Raw genomic sequence first — 13833 nt, 5'->3', positions numbered from 1 at the left:
GCTTCTGATTCACACCAATCTGAATAAACATAATAGACATAATCAGAAATGACATTTTGCACTTAATTTTTCTTTATTTATGTTCTCCATCATGAGAAAAATGCTCCAAGAACATGTTGAAAACACTAAATATTTTCATCAGAGCAGGTTTTTTTACAGATAAATTTAGTGGAGTCAGGTGCAATTCACCAAGTGACCACTAAGGAGTTGTTACATTAACAAGTAAACTGAATGTTTACAACTGAAATAAACATTATTCTTTTTTTTTTAATGGCAATATGACTATAGTAAGGAGTACTAACTAAAAATAGGGACGTTTGACATGAACCAGCATTGAAAATTGCTCTATTTTTCGCTTCTTTGGGTTTTTGTTGTTGTTTTTTATAAATGCTAAGTGACAGATTTCTTGTGTCTAAATATGCAACATCATTGCTCATTCCTATCACACAGCCTTAATGTGAAAAAAAAATATGTGAGTGTTCTTTGTGCGTGTCCTCTGTTGACTACAGATGAGCTAAGTTGTGATGTGTTTCTTACAGGCACAGGACAGGCCAGCAGCCATCACCACTCATGTGCATTAATGTTTGATGAGGCACAATTCCCCACTGCTGCACTGACATCAATGACACAAACACAGTCAGCAGAAATTGCATCAATTCTTAGTTAGAAATAAGTCCTTGGTAATGCCAGAGTCCTGTTTAACCCCAAAGGACTTCTTAATTTGAAGAAAAAAAATGAAATTTGAGATATACACACACCCACATGCTTTGTATTCCTGCCATGAAGGGTTTAACTCAATTGTATGCCTGCAAGTACAAACATTACATAATATCTGTAACTAAAATTACATTTTTCCTTGTAGGTATTTATGTTAAAATCTTAATTTCTTACAGTTCATACGGTCTGGTTGATAAAACTTCCCATTGCCTGAAAAGGCCTCCAACCTTTTATCAATTGTTTTTAAATATATGGCAGCTGTTTGCAAATATGCATTTTGCTTTGAGTATTCCTGCTGAACTGAGGACAGAGTCCCACTGAAACTAAAAAGTCAATACTGCTTTCTGGGACACTCGAGAAAAATATTGTCTTATTCTGGGATCAGGTCTAAATAAAGCGTATTGCCTCTTGTTCAAGACTGTGTTGTAGCATAGAAAGAATCCTCAAGGGCCCACTCCCACCAGACAGTCTGCCCTTTGCCAGCGAACATTTCACCCCAAAGTGTGCTTTGTCTGGCTGCTGTGATTTGTTCTGTTCGGGGCTTATGACCGAACAGTCTGGAGGTCGGCCTGCAGGAGTGGGTCAGTGTACAGATCAGTGGACTCTGGCGCAGTTTGAATCTGGTGTAATTGCAAACCATGAATGGTGAGATTCTCCAAAGTTATGGTGGCAAATCCACAACATCCCACCTTGTATGTCAGCAACTCAAAACAGCTTGCACTAAAACCAAAACCCAAGAGAGAACAACACTTTGTTCTACATGACGGGCTAGAGGAAGACAAAACAATACGCCTCATCCTTGAAGCCCATTACTGACTAGAATGGAAGACGGCCAAAAAGAGTATAAATACTGACACCTTCTGAAGAGGTGTGTTAATCAGTGTCGTCTCTACTCAGGCTCCCATTGCTTTGGGCAATGTAAATGCTGGCCGGTGAGAAAATGGACAGCTACGTTCACACTGGGCACGGAAACGTGTGTTTGAACAACCGATTCCAATGAAAAGTCTTTATAAACGCGCACAACATAATCTTCTATGACAAATCTAAAGCTTGTGGTCATTTTTGCTGTTTGAACGGAGTAATTTAGCCTTAACTTGATTCACTGCCTCTTTGTTTTCTGATCCAAACCACATCTAAAACTGTACGCGCCAACTCTGCTCACTTTTTTGAAATTGTGTGTTTAAGCTTCTACATTCAAAACTCTCTCATCCACACGTTGATACACAAGATTTAAGTTTTTGTTACAGATGTATAAAACAGGCTGTACATTTTAGACATACAGCCCGTTTTATACATTTGTAAAATCCCTCATAATGAATAAGCAGAATTGAATTATAAGCAGTTGCCTCTAAAGCTATAACTACAGAAAGAAAAAGAAAACAAAACTCTTTAGCGTGCTATTCCGATTTGGTAGTGACGTCTGAATAGCGATCTTTTCAAAACAAATAAGTGCCAACCTTTTGATCATGAATAAGAAATTAATAACTGCAATTTGTGCCCGATCAAAATCATATGACACCAAGTCTTACATATAAAGGAATGGAGCTTCAAAAAAAAGGTTCACAACATTTGTGCCACTTTGACATTTTGCACCAAGCCTCTTCCAACTGTGAGTACATGCGCCAGTATCAGGTAGCCACAGCCAATTGTGAACACCACATGCTAGAAGTGTGTTCAAGAACTTGCATTCAGCGCTTGATGTGTATGTACTAAAGGAATGTCAATAATGGAGAACAAGCTCCACTATTAAAGGGTTAAGAAGCTATCTTAGTAAAATAAACTAGAATAAATGCTGATAAATTCTAGTTTAGAAAATGGACCACTGTTTGAGGTACAGCTAAGCTTACAACTCACCGTTAGCCGTCTCAAGTCTTTAGTTTTTGAACCCAAGGATGAGTTCAGTAGAAATGACCAAATTAGTGTCACAGATATTCACAATTACTGTATTAGCAATCAAACGGTGTCTTTTGATTGGTCTGGGACTTTTGAATCCTCAGATCCCACAGCCAAGTTTCAGCTGTTAGGGTTGGTTGTTCCACCTATTAACCCATTTTCATAAAAGGTCAGAGACACCATTTCCCTCTTCCATCCTCCAGAAAGAAACTTCAGTGTAACTGGAATTCATGTTTTCTACTCCTGAAAAGCAATGACAATGTCGCTTCTTCACAATTGTAAAATGACAAAATGAAAAGAAATAATCAATAAAATGTCAATTTTATTATTTGTGCAAAGACCACTTTCATCATTTGGAGACATTTTTAGTTTGTTAAGACAAGCAGAAGGCTTAATAATCCATTTGATTCAAATATACTTGAATCACTTGAAAATAAAAATATGACTATGACATTCAAATATGAGTGTTTCAGCATGTTGGATTAAGCTAAAGGGTTATGTTTACACACGTTTAAAGACGTGCTAAACGCGGGTTCTTGAGTGTTCCTTTAGCCCATGGTGTTTGCACTGGGGAACCAAGGAGGGACTTCTTCTTCTTTTTATTTTTCTACTTTTTATTAGCCTGTGAGCGCCACCTACAGCTGGAAGAGGCTTGGTGCAAAATGTCAAAGCGGTGCTAATCTTGCAAATCTTGCTCCAGGCTTTTTCTGTGATCAATTTTCAAACAATTGGTACGTTTGTGAATTAAAAGGGATGCCATCCATAAGTCACTACCAAATCCAAGTCTCTGATTGGTCAAATGGCTTGAATTGCTATGTGTGTTCAATGGCCATGCGTTTTGTACGTAGCGCTCCAAAACACGCATTTATTCGTTTATATAGACTTCTCATTGAAAGTGGATGCTTGTATGTGTGTTGCCAAGGGCAACGTAGCTTTATAGTCAATCATTTCTTTTTTTGTGGGCAATTAACCATCAGAATGAACGTATTACTACCTCTTAGAAAAACCATGGAGCAGGTCTCTTTCATATGACACGTAATATAACAACACTTTGATCCTTCCAGCTTCACATTTTCCTGGAGTTTTACTTAAGTCTAAAGATCTACATTGTTTGACATCACCTTGATCAAAACTGCTCTTTGAAATTTCCCAACTAAAAAGTCATAATGCTACGCAATGCAGCAGAGCAATGATGAGACACACAACATGTGCTGGCAGGGGGCTCAGATAACTATGGAGCTTCAGAGTAACTAGCTGCATTGAAAAATAAAAATCAGATACATTTTTCCCTCCTGCAAAATAGTTTTTGCTTTATAATAATTCTTCCAAGCATCTTAATTGCTCTTTTTTCAACTGAAACAGTATTTTTTCATTTCCAAAGTTTTGGGCCAAACTTGACACTTGAAGTATTAGAAATCTTAGATGTGTGGTCTTGGTAACACTGATTGCAAAATCAAATTTCAGTTTTAAGCATGTGAATTTTACAGTTTTTTTCATCTTGATCAGTAAACATGATGTGTCTTAACAACTACACACAGTTTCCCACTTGTTCCCCTTATTATAAAGTGTTTTAATATCAAAAATACTGGGATCTACCACGTCATAACAAAACGGCAGACTAGTCCAGCTTGAGGTCAAATCTCCTGTTGTCCTGGAACAGTGTCTGATGCAGAGATGCTAACAAGTCTCTTTTTGCAAGTTTGGGTTCCTTCATTAGTGCTGGGTCCCAAATACAAGTCAAGTCTCAAATCTAAGCCTTTTATTCTCACATATTGTCAGTATAGTACTTTGTAATAGTGGCGACACAAAAAAATGCTTCTCCATCATTGATAGATTTCCTGGAGGTAAAAACATAAGCAAATGAACATTGTCCACAAGTCTCAAGTCCCTGAGGTGGAGTCTCAAGTCAAATCTCAACTCGCTGCCTGTAAACTTTAGTAGAGTCTGCTCTCACCTCTGTGTTTGCCAATCACATTGGCTGTTTACAATGACATCGGACTGACATCTGCAATTAAAATAGTTTCCATTCAAGATTAGGGTTTTAAAACTATATAGGCTTTGGAAATTTTGTGTAAAACAATCCTAGCAAGAGTTATTGTACATAATTGTGACACTTGAAATAAAACATTTCAAAAATTGTGTATATTTTAGTGGAGCACTTGTTCTCGTCTGGGGCAAACTACAAAGCACCACAATCCGTGTTCTTTTATGGTACTGGCAGCAACGTGTTACATAGTTTTGGTCCAGTACTCATTCCAAGTAAAAAAATAAGTTGGACATGTCTCAGAGTCACAAAAACTTCAATGCTGACAGAAAATTTAGCATTTAACAAAAGCTGGTTCTCGCAAGATCTTGTTGTTTTGGTGTAGAGCTGCTCAAAGAGGCTGAGTTGGCTGTGCTGCCAACTAGTGGTTAAGGGTTTAAGTGGAAAACAAGAGTCAGACGCTGAAGGACGCTCATAAATAATTAAATAAATATCGTCTTGACAGCATTTTTAAACGATAAAAGTGTCATGGTATGTCGTAGAATCGATTTGTTCCTACACCCCTAGTAATTTAATAAAGAAAAACGTTGTGTGGATATAAGGAGAGTCTGGTGTTGAACTAAAAAGGATTTCAATCATTACCACAAGTCTCACTCCAACTATATTTTTATCCATTTTCAAACCGTTCAGAGAAGTCTTTTAATTGTGATTATTCCGTTTTTAGGCAAAATCAAATAGCCTGTCATTTTTTAAGACATATTTTCTGCAGCACAGCAGGAGTTCATCAGAAAATCGCCTCCGAGTTCTGGGCGAGACTGTTGGCGCGGAAGTAACCCCCCCGCTGGTATTCCATTATGCTGACATTACTTTATATCAGGACTTCTCAACCCCGGTCCTTCAGTTTCACCTCAGCATAGCAAGGATGCTGGGTTCTCTTCCTCATCTGTTACCTGAATGGTACCTGAGCACTCTCTTTTTTTTCTTTACTTTTTTATTTCAAATACAAATGAAAAATCAATACAGTGGTTTTAAAAAAAAACATAAAACAATACAGTGTGCTTGAAAAAGGAGTGGGTTGAAGAAAAATCTTGTCTGATCCCACCCCTTTTTACAACATCTGATGATGTGCGTGTTTCTATATACAGATATGTACAAAACATTCACGGTACAGTTCTGTGTATAGCAACTGTGCAAAAGTGATAGTTTATCTTTTATTCATCATTTTTTCGCCCTATAAAGTTCTGTTAGTGATTTTCTGTAGGTTATTTGGAATATATGTAAACTTTTGCTTTGTTTTAAACCTTCAGCTAACCCATTGTATAAATCCACACCACAATTTGAAAAGCACATTTTCTTTTTTGTTGTGCGAATGCACTGCTTTTTGAAATTCAGTTGTTTTCTTAGATTGTAATTCCTGTTACAATTCCAAGTCTAGCTAGACATGAAATCCTGGAGATGACCATTTCCCGAGGGGGTTGCCACGGCCACATCCTCATTAGCTGTCCAGACCAGTTCAGCTAGCTCTTCTCAGTGAGAAGTAGCAGCTCTGAGTTTTGAATGTGGAAGCCAGACTTCCTGCTGCTAAAGCTCTCCTACATGTGTATCAGAGTGTTATGGCTGTTTTACTGTTCTGACTCAGCTTCCTTCGCCACAGTTGAATGGTGGAGAGTTTTGGACATATGCTGCAACAGTGCGTTGGTCCACACTGTGCTCCAGACTACCACCGGATAGAAACCGCACTTCCTGCCGTCAATGCAAACAGGAAAATGTCATGTGTGACTGTAAAAAAACAAACTTCTCATGTAAACCACTTCACCTGGCTATTCATCTGAAGTATCAGAGTGTTTACTCTGGATATTGGTGATGGTTAAACAGATGCAATGATGATGTCAAACATAACACTAGTGCCTGCAAAAGAAATAGAAAACCCAGTAAAATGAGAAAAATCTACCAGTTTTTGTAGATGTCAAGAAGACCTTGAAGAAAGTTACATGTTTTAATTTCTAAACTAAACTTCAAATATTTTAAGAAAGCACCAAGGCAACTTGAAGCTCAATAAAAACATCCGCTCTGTGTTTTGTCTTCTGATTTTTATTCCTCGTATATTTCCAGTCAAAGCTTCATGCATCGTCGTCTCTTCTGTAATTTATAGGTCTGTTTCTTCTCTGCTGTCCTTATCCCTCTAAATCTGTCCTCTCTTTCTAATTCACATTTCCTGCCTTCACACAAGTCTCCATCTCTTGATTTTTGCTTCATACAACAGTAATTTTATATTCCCAATGAAAGAAAAAAGGATTGGTTTTATTTTTACAACTCCATGTAGTGGATAAAACATTGAAAGCAGCTTCTTTGCCCGTTTTTGAGCAAGGATTCAATAGCAGAGCAGCCTGGCTTCAAAAATAAAAGTCTTTTACTGGCACACGATAACACTGGCACTCCTCTCCGTACCAAGCTTCTCCTTTATGTGTTTTCTCCACTTCTTTATGTTTTACACATTTAATCTTTCTAGTATTCCTTTTGATCTTTTCCTTTTACTCTTGTGTCTCTGCTTGATCTAGTGCTGTTATTATTTGGCCCCGTTAGCCAGTCCTATTTTTCAGTGAAATTACTGAGCTTTTTCATTGCATGCATGCTTTACTTCCTGCAGGTTACTTTCTTTTTTAACCAGAATTTATTTATTTTTTTCCAGTGAATGATTGAACAAACCTACAGAGGACATGTTTACAACATTTCTTGTCTATGTGAGGGACATTTCTCCTGTGTGCTTACACCGGTTCCATCAAAGCAGCCTCCTCATGACAGCATTCCTCCGGGGCTTAATGCAGCCCAGGCTTTGTGTTGGGCGATTTGAACCTGTTTATCATGAACCCCCGCTGGACTCCTGTTCACTTTTTCAGTCTCTGCTTGATACTGCAACACCTTGTATAGATATCTTGGAGTTGTTGTGTGTTGAACATCCTCCTTTGAAACCTCACATGATTTGATTTTTAAAAACAAATATTCAGACTTGGAAGGCTTAGTTACATGATTTCACTTGTGGACTTTGAGGGGGTAATTTTTCTTTTAATAATTTGCTGAACTGTTTTTTTTATATTTTTTGTTTATTTGTTTGTTTCATTTAATACAATAGTTGTGTATAGTAATAGTATTTTTACCTTTTTGTTCTTGATGCGCTCATTCTTTAATCCACCCATTTTCTGAACTCACTGAATCTCTTTCAGGGTCACAGGGGTTGCTGGAGCCTATCCCAGTGAAGGTTGCTAGTCCATTGAAGATTGCCAGATTTTATCTCCATTATTTTAACAACAGTGAGTCAAAGATGTTGTCACCTTTGACTGTATGTGAGAACTGGACTGAATTGACCCTCTTCCCACTAGCGTTTCAAACAGGAAGTACCCATTGGCTCAAAGACGCATAAATCCCACAGACTTCTAACGAGAAATAAACAGGTGTTACTCAGTTATTACATTGGTCAGTATAACCATTCTAGCTCTGGTACCTTTTTTAACATGTTCCTGCTAGAGCAATTTTTAAATTTTTCCATGACAGTTTTTTCTTTAGCGCAACTTATTCAAGTTATAAACTAGCCAATTAGATAGAAGTAGGCGGAGCCTGCTGACCCCCAGCCAACGTTCAAAATGTTTGACAGATTTTATGTCACCCACTTTCAAGGGGTGTGAACTTCCAACAAACTCACTCCTGATTGGTGAGAGTGGTAGCCATAGAAATGTTGCCTCCAACCAATTACTGCTTACAGACAATTTCTGCTTCCAATATAGCGGCATCTGTACCACGGAAAAATGGCGACTGGATTGACTTCATTTGGTTGGAGCTTGAAGTAAACCGCTTCCTTTGGATGACATCGCGCTCACTCAATCCAGTTCTCATATAAAGTCGATGATTGTCTGTTGGGTTCTGGACTCCAGAGTTTAAAAACATTTGCTTTTTCTATTGCTGTCAGTCTATATTTTTTCAGCACAATTTATCGTTGTTGGTCTTTCTGGGTTCTCTGCCCTGCAGCACCTTCTGTTCAGGATTTTCTTCATTGGAGGCCTTGTTTATTTAATCCCTCCTTCTACATCTCTCCACTGGAGTATCCACCTTCCTTATTGTTACACTAAGTCCTAATCATGTAGTTTATGTTGGCCTTCAGTTGAACTTGGCTTTTTTTTTCTTTGCTCAGATTTGTGCATGTTTGCGTCAGCTTTAGTTTGTGTGTGAAACTTGTTTCCTGTCTTCCGGTCCTTCCTCTTCCTGGACTCAAAAAGCAAGCATATGGTATTTTACTGAAGAAGCATGAACAGCTTGTTATTGTGAGGATTTTGTGTTTTTCCTTCTTTTTTCTTTGAAAGATTCATCCTAAAGCTAAAGAAAGACGACTGACCTCCAGAGTGGGATTCATCAGAAATGTCTCATTCTTTTCAGTTTACCTGAGTAGCTTCTGTGATGAAACTAAGAATTTCTCTGTTCTATACCTGAACCTCAAGTTCAATTTACTGTCGATCAACTTGATTGCATGCCTTCAAAGATGACTCATACTGGAGAATCATCTTGGTTTCTGTGTCCTTAACTACAACTGAACCTCAGACAAAACACAAATCTGACATAACAAGCCCATTACAGTGTAAAAAAAAAGGCTCATCCATGTTCAAGGGCTCAGATTTTGAAGGCCCACTCTGATAAAAATTGTGTTTTTGGTGCTTTTAAAATCTACTTCTGTCATTTTTCTGATGATCGAGGCCGTAAGTAAAGAAAACAATGACCTGAAAAATGCATTTCTGAGTATTTATTCAAATCGTTGTGAATCAAGAAGTCTATAAAAAAATGCTGTTGAAAAAAGATCTTTTTTATGATGTAGATGATGTATGATGTATGGGCCACAAACCCCCTACTCTATTCTGTTGCATCCACTTGCAGACAAATAGAGATATTAATGTCTTGGTTTTCCTCGCCTAAGCTGGTAACTGGATCCAAACTGAATAGCTCCAATATTGCTCGCCATTTTTGTTGCACCGGCAATGTTAGGTTGAGGGTGTGAGGGGCTGTAAGCTAGCAGGAGAGGGTATAAAGAGATGGATGATGGGAAGGGGATGGGTTAATTCCACTCCCACAGGCTCACAGGTGAATTTCTTATAAACTCCTCCCAGTCTGCAGAAACTATGTCCTAGAAAATGTCAGTTTCTTTTTATTTTGGCTAAATACTGCATAACCATATTTAGAAGGAAAAAGACATTGGGAACGCTTTGAAAATAGATCAAAACATGATTGAAGTAAGACTTTAAGAACATGTTGGCATCACAGATCATAGTTTTCTCCAGCATGTGTTTCATACACCTGGATTTACACTAATTGTATTTCCCTTAGATGCAAAAAAAAACAAAAAAAACATCTTCAAAAGAAGCACAACTTGCTGCGCGATTGAAGCCCAAACCTCTTTTAACGGTGGAATGAGGGACCTTCAGTGCTGTAATTACATCGAACTGCTTTATTTCACAAGTGTCCCCATATTATCATCGTGTTTGTTTCCCGGTCTTCTGTCTCAGTGATGAGTCCCTGCAGTAAACGCGCCACCCCACCGCCCCCACCCCCCATTCCTGTAATGGATGGCTGATGTTGTCCGGTGTGACGGGATCGTTCTGCTGCCAGTTCATCTGCACACCGGTCAGATCTATAGGACACCGCTCTAACATGATAAATCAGCGCACCTGCAGCCTCCGGTGGCTGCGCAGTCCCCCTCTATTCTGACGATTGATGCGCACCTTGTTGCTAAACGGCTGAGATAATTAAACCCTGCGCGCGTCTCCCCTCCTGCATGATGTGTAGGTGTGCGTGTGTGTGTTCACCTGGTGCATCGTAGCGCGCACACACTTACTGTCTCCAAACCCACACTTTCTGAGGCCGATCCCTGCAGCACACAACTTCTGAATCTGTGCGCACGGAGAGGAGAAAAAGAGGAGACGAAGGGAGAGAACGCACCTGCTGGCGCTGGAAGAGGCGCTCACACAGAGGCGGCTGTGTTCCGGAGGACTTGAACAAATGGGAAAATTATACAGTTGAGGCCAAACGTCACCCTTTCACTGGAAGTGACACCCCAGCAGCTGAGGGGGGCGCATGAGGGGCATCTTTCAAGGGTTTTAAGTACGGATGAAAAATTATGTCATGTTTGAAGCACTTAAGATCAAAGAGGAAAACATTCTAAGATGGTGTGTCCACATAAAAAATAGCATTTTACTTTGAAGACAAAATAAAATACTTTAAATGGTGCCAAAACTGTAACTATACGTATGGAAATGATTCTAACTACATGGTCCAAAAGAGCCGCAAAACCTTTGGAAAATCCCTGAAAGAGCTCATTCTGCTGATCTCCAACAAACAAGGGAAGCAATGAACACCAAAAAAATAAGGAAAGAAGCTGGAAGGACGGAAGCGGAATGACAAGTCAAATGAGCTCCGGAGATAAAGAAAAGAACAAATCTGCCGTTTGTCTGATCAGTTTGCAGCGTTTCTGGGTCCGCAATGAAAACCACAGGACTCCAGTGGCGCAAATGTGAAGACAAAAACATTGGTTGATTTATTTTTATTGGATTCCATGTACTTTGATTTCTGGTTTAGCCTCACCTACACACCTGGCTTTTAGCTCACTGAGGTCGTGTCACGCGCCTTCACACGTTTTTGGATGAATGAACTAAATGCAACCTTTGGGCCTTTTAGGGGGTAAAAAAAACGTAAAAAGTATTTACGCGCGGAGTTTCGAAGACTTTCTTATAGTCGTCACGCGTGCACGTTCCAGGGGTAATGATGCGCGCCCACATGTTTGTCACCACTTCTGGAAATTCTCTGCATCAAACACAGACAGCCTCGTGCAGTGAAGCCATCCCACGTGCACGCCTACACGCGCTTACCTGGCGTCTTGGCGGAACTGATCCCGACTCCCAGAAGACAGCACCTTGACCCGATGAAAAGCGCTGCAGTAATCCCACCTCTGACACGCAGCTGAGCGGGGGAGACAGATTCCTCCGCTCAGGAGTGACAGAGGAGTAAATCAAGTAGCTCGTCTGTCCTCCTCCTCTCCTAAAACATGAGAGCTCCGACCTCCATCAGACAGCCCTGTGGCTTCGAAAGGAAAACAAATGTCTTTCCTCTTTTTCTCCCCCTTCTCCAAAACTGAGCTGCAGTTAGCGGCGGTTACGCATCCCGTTGTCCTCCTCCTCTTCCTCCTCCTGCTCCCGGTCTCCCTCGCCTTCTTTTCTGTCTGTCCCGCTCCCGTCTTCCAGGACGGGCAGGCAGACCTCTGCCGTACAGTCGGTTTCTGTCTGAGAAGTAGTGTGGAAACAAACAGTCGCTCTACTTTAGCGCAGCCAAAAATAACTTGGAGTCTCCAATCAGGAATCCAGAGAAGCAGTCACGCTAAAGTAATTTCGACAGAAATGTAAAAAATATTAATGTTTTTGCATTCACTGATGTCAAATAACAATAATAATATTTTATTCATTTATTCTATAAAACTGCAGCCGGTTTAGGTAAGAACTGTCTTTATGACGCACAAAATGGAATTTCCTTCAAAGATGATTCAATTATGGTTTTATTTAAACTAATTTGAATTGAATCAAGTTAAGAACAAGCACAAAAAGGATCGTGAAGTTCATAGCTGCATCATGATTATCAGTGGGTTCCAACTTTGCAGGTTCAGACGATTAATTAAATCAATAAATCAATCCGGACTTTCTGCCTCTTGTGGGGAGGCACGAGCTGCAGTGCAGGCTTCACCTTTCCTCCCAAATCCCCCACAGGTCCAAGTTTCGGGAGATAATCTCTGATAGTCAGTCCATCAATAAGGGGAGAGAAAACAGATCAATCCATTTTATAACCGGAAGGAAAACGGATGAATAGCTTTAGTCCTCCTAAGCGTTTTTGGAGGCACGAGACCGATCTTCTTCGAGAAATCTCCTCTTTTTAAATCAGTTCCCCTCTTGTTTAGGAGTCCAGTTCAGCGCTCGCGCCTTGTACTTTCCTTGAAATCACTTCATGTGTAATTTAAATTGCAGAATCTCACAAGAAGTCCACGCGGAGTTCCAGAAATCCTTGTTGACGCACCGGGAGCAGCTGGAGAGAAAGAAAAGCGCCCAAAGCCGCTGATTTTGGGTTCTTCTCCAAACCGAGACGGAGGAGAGATAAACGCGAGGAGCCAAGACCAGAAGGAGAATGTGACTGTGATTATGTCAGAGGAGGAAAAGCAGTAGCTCAAGCTCCTCCACACTCTTCTTCTTCTGCAGATTCTTCATCACTTTGACCCAGAGACAGAGAATCCGTCACATCTCCTGCGGAGACCTAAGAGGTTTAAGAAAGTCCACAAGAACGCGAAAAGAAGCACGAGAGATAGAGAGGCAGAGGGGGGGGGGGGGGGAGTGAGGGCATGAAAATAGAGGGGTGGAAACAAATCTCCGCCCCCACCAACAATCCTTCCAGTGCCTTTGCTCGGGACGAAGCCTCTCTAAGTTGCGCTCAGTCCCAGAGAAGATGGTCGCTGTTCTTTCAGCACCACTGGTCATGCGCGCGCACGCACACAGAATTGGGGGAGGGGGGGGGGTGTAAAAGTGCTTATGTGTGAGTGTTGCTCTCCCCCTCCTCCTTTACCGGACACATGGTGTAAAGCACAGAGGGTGAGGAGGGGAGGGAGAAGTCTGGGAAGTGAGGGGGAGCGCGGAGCCGCATGTGGAGAGCCGGACTTGAAGCGGCGTTGCCTGGCTTCTCCTGCGTCTGATTGGTGAAGAGTGCCGCGATGGTGCCCCCTTTTGGCCGCGCAGAGAAGTTATCTGTATGAAGGTACCAGGTAGAGAAAGGAAAAAAGTTCTACTTTAAATGTGGAACTTTTATGGTTTTGTCTCCAATTAATTATGACTAGACTCCAGAAAGAACTGGAGCTTCTCTCTGGAACAGCAGACTGTTTGAGGTTGATAAAGTAAAGAGGAATTAAACTGCAGATTTATGGAGGTGAAAAGTATAAATCTGACAATTCATTGAAGGAGATCAAATATATGAATCCAGCATCAGAGTGAGTTCTGCTCAGTTTAAGGTCCAACTCTGATCTTATATTTTAAAAGTAGCCTTTTAACTATGATTATTTTTAGCCAAATAAGAAAAAAAACCTGTTTCGTTTTCTAGAACATAAGCCCCACAGAGCAGCAGTTGTTCATTAGAAATTCACCTGTGAGTTATGGGCGGAACTGTTGGCACGAAAT

General features: G+C 40.4%; 1 protein-coding gene across 1 annotated transcript in view; it reads right to left on the bottom strand.

Annotated features, from left to right (window-relative positions):
* The window catches only part of LOC101155858 (X-linked interleukin-1 receptor accessory protein-like 2), a 403702-nt gene extending 390313 nt beyond the window's left edge, over nt 1-13389 (bottom strand). Inside the window, exon 1 of the mRNA XM_020706755.2 lies at nt 11497-13389. The gene's annotated coding sequence lies outside the window, so the exon portion shown is untranslated. The remainder of the gene's footprint in view (nt 1-11496) is intronic.
* Nucleotides 13390-13833: the final 444 nt, after the last annotated feature.

Source organism: Oryzias latipes, chromosome 10 (genome assembly GCF_002234675.1).
Source record: "Oryzias latipes chromosome 10, ASM223467v1".
NCBI classification, from domain to species: Eukaryota; Metazoa; Chordata; class Actinopteri; order Beloniformes; family Adrianichthyidae; genus Oryzias; species Oryzias latipes.
The sequence above is the reverse complement of the archived record's forward strand: the minus strand, read 5'-3'. Positions and strand labels throughout refer to the sequence as shown.